General features: G+C 27.6%; 2 pseudogenes; both read right to left on the bottom strand.

The window, feature by feature from the left end:
* Positions 1-494: 494 nt before the first annotated feature.
* LOC108764292 (cytochrome c oxidase subunit 3-like) lies at positions 495-1,139 on the bottom strand (annotated as a pseudogene).
* Positions 1,140-1,220: 81 nt separating this feature from the next.
* LOC108764291 (ATP synthase subunit a-like) lies at positions 1,221-2,034 on the bottom strand (annotated as a pseudogene).
* Positions 2,035-3,617: the final 1,583 nt, after the last annotated feature.

Below are 3,617 nucleotides of genomic sequence, written 5' to 3'. Positions count from 1 at the left end.
AATAAGAAAGAGTATAATGAAATAAATGGATTAAAATTTAATATTAGAAAAATTAAGGGTAGAAGGAGGGCAATTTCAATATCAAAAATTAGAAAAATTAGGTTAATGATAAAGAATTGTATTCTAAATGGTATTCGTGCTTTGGATAAAGGATTGAATCCGCATTCGAAGGGGGATATTTTTTCTAAATTTAGATTAGTTTTTTTTGCTAAAATTAAGTTAATAGATAGAAGAATTCTTGTTAAGGTGGTAAGAATAAATGAGATAAATAGAATATTAAATATTATTTATATTAAGATAATTAAATTTTTTAATTGGAAATTAAATGTAATAAGAATTATACTATATAAATTAGGGTAGGTTTAAGGTAATTTAAAATTTTGAATTTAAAAGTAATTAATAAAAGTATATTATGTATTAATAAAAGAGGAAGAAGAGGGGAAAGTTAATCAGGTAAGTTAGAGTGTAATAGTATAAAAATTTTAAAATCTTCATCAGTAAATAGAAATAAATAAGAATAGTCAGACTACATCAACAAAATGTCAATATCAGGTTGCTGCTTCAAATCCAAAATGATGGTGGGGAGAGAAATGTATTTTATATAGGCGCATTAAACATACTAATAGAAATAGTGTTCCAATAATAACATGGATTCCGTGAAATCCAGTAGCAATAAAGAAAGTTGATCCATAAATAGAATCTGCTATAGTGAAAGGGGCATTTAAATACTCAAATAATTGAAGGGCTGAAAAGTAAATTCCTAGAATAATAGTTAAAAGAAGGCTTTTTTTCTTTCATTTATATTAGAATTAATTATAGAATGATGGGATCAAGTAATAGTAAGACCAGAAGAAATTAAAATGATAGTGTTTAGTAGAGGGATATCAAAGGGGTTAAATGGGATAATTCCTTTAGGCGGTCATAATTGACCAATTTCAATAGATGGGGATAAAGATGAGTGAAAGTATGCTCAAAAAAAAGAAATAAAAAAAAATTTCTGAGATAATAAATAAAATTATTCCTATTTTTAGACCTTGATATACAAATTTTGAATGGCAACCTTGAAAGGTTGCCTCTCGTGTGATATCCCGTCATCATAGGTATATACAAATAAGAGTGCCGGGGATGGATAAATATAAAAAAACGCATTGTCTATAGAGATGATATCATTTTGGTACTTGGTCAGATATATTGTGGAATCATCTAATAATAAAAATTAAGTTATTAAACATTCTAAAAGAAATGATAATAGGTCATGGGCTGAGTGAAACAAGATGAAATGGGTGATTTTGATTTGTCATAAGATGATTTAAGTTTCTCTTCTATAAAGAGTTGAAAGAATTGAAAATACGTATGCTTGAATAAGGGAAACTGCAATCTCTAAAATAAGAAGTAATATTTGGGTAAAAATAAGGATTATTAAAGTAGAGAGGTTGCTAATATTTATTCCCGAGGAACCGAGTAAAGTTAATAGAAGGTGGCCAGCAATTATATTAGCTGTTAATCGAATTGCTAGGGTTAAAGGACGAATTATAAGACTAATGGATTCAATAATAACTATAAAAGGTATAAGAATAGGGGGGGTGCCAGAAGGGGTTAAGTGGGCTAGTAAATTGTTTAGATGATTAAGTATTCTAAAAATTAATATTCTTATTCATAATCTTAAAGATAGAGAAAAACAAAAATTTATGTGGCTTGAGGCTGTAAAGATGTATGGAAAAAGTCCTAAAAAATTATTAAAAAAAATTAAAAAAAAAAGACTTATAAAAGTAATAATATTAGAATAAGAATGATTAATTAAAGTTTTAAATTCATTAAATAAGTATATAATAATTAGATTTCAAAAGTAAATAGTTCGGGATGGGGAGAATCAAAATTGAAAAGGGAGGAAAAATAATAAAATTAATATTCTAAATCAATTTAAGGATAAATGTATAGATGTTACTGGATCAAAGGAAGAGAATAAATTTATTATCATACTCAATTTCAGGATAATTTAATTTGGCATTGATTAGGATTAAATTTATTTACTTTAACAGGGGTTGTAAAAAAGAAAAAGGAGTTTAAAAAAATTAGTATAATTATTAATAAAAGTAATATTTGTATTCATATTAAAGGTATTATTTGAGGTATAAAAGAATATTATTTTATAATATTTTAAAAATGACAATTTAATGTTTTATGATTTAACTAATTCTTTCATTAAAAATAGATTGGATACTATTATAATTTGATTTAAAAAATCAATACTTATTTTCAGTCATTTAATGAAAAATATGAATGAAAGAGTAAGAGTAAGAATGAATAAATAAGAATAGGGTAAAATAATTATGAATAAGAAAGAAAAAATAAGAGTAATTAAGATAAAGTAGAAGTGTGTAGCAGTAAGTAAGAGTAAATAAGTGAATGTAAAAGTTATTAAAAGTAAGAAAGAAAGAGTAAATAAGGATCATTAATAATAAATAAGTGTATAGATTCATTTCAATAAATTAGGAAGAAAATGATTTAAGTCATTTTTTAAAATTTAGAAGATTAGTTGATTCAATAGCAATAGGTATAAATCTATGATTTATACCACAGATTTCAGAGCATTGTCCAAAGAAGATTCCAGGGCGATTGATTAGAATTAAAGTTTGATTTAAATGACCTGGAGTAGAATCTATTTTAATTCCTAAGGAAGGGACAGTTCAAGCGTGAATTACATCTATTGAAGTAGTTAAAATGCGAATAGGAAAATTAAATGGTAAGATGCAACGGTTGTTTACATCTAATAACTGAAATTCATTTATTAATAATTGATCAGAGGGGATTATGAAAGAGTCAAAATTGATATTTAAAAAATCTGAATATTCATATTTTCAGTATCATTGATGTCCAATAGCTTTTATACATAGGTTGTCATTAAAGATTTCATCAGTTAAATATAAGATTTTAATAGATGGGATAGCGATAAAAATTAAAATGAATATTGGTCTAATTGTTCAAATAATTTCGATTATTTGACGTTCAAGAAGAAATCGATTAATTAATTTATTGGAAATAGATGAGATTATAATAAAAAAAATAAAGATAGTAATAAAGGTTAGAATAATTATTGTAGAATCGTGGAATATTACTATTATAACAATTAATAATGTAGTCTTCTTACGGACCCCATGTACGATTTTAAAACTGGGCCAACATCGGGCCAATGTCGGCTGCCAAACTTCCAACTGTCGGCCCGGTACTGACTGTAACGTCACGCCGACGTCGGCATAATATCCAAATGATAAGATTGGCCCAACATTAACGCCAGTGTCGGGCCGACATTGGTCACTGACGTCGGATCAACATTAAATTTCAGTGTTGGGTAGACATTGGTCACCGACATTGCCCCAACGTTAGATGCCGATGTCGAGCCGATGTCGATAAAATATCAAAATGATAAGATCGGCCCAACATTAAAAGCCAGCGTCGAACCGACACTAATCACCGACATCGGCCCAACGTTAAAAGCCAGTGTCGAGCCGATACTGATCACCGACGTCGGTCCAACGTCGGATACCAAAGTCGAGCCGACACTAGTTCAATATTTATATAAAAAAAATCATTTTTTAAACATAGATATTTAATACACA

This window comes from Trachymyrmex cornetzi, unplaced genomic scaffold (assembly GCF_001594075.2).
Source record: "Trachymyrmex cornetzi isolate Tcor2-1 unplaced genomic scaffold, Tcor1.1 scaffold4103, whole genome shotgun sequence".
Lineage (NCBI taxonomy): Eukaryota > Metazoa > Arthropoda > Insecta > Hymenoptera > Formicidae > Trachymyrmex > Trachymyrmex cornetzi.
Note: the sequence above shows the minus strand (reverse complement) of the source record. Positions and strands in the feature narration are given on the sequence as shown.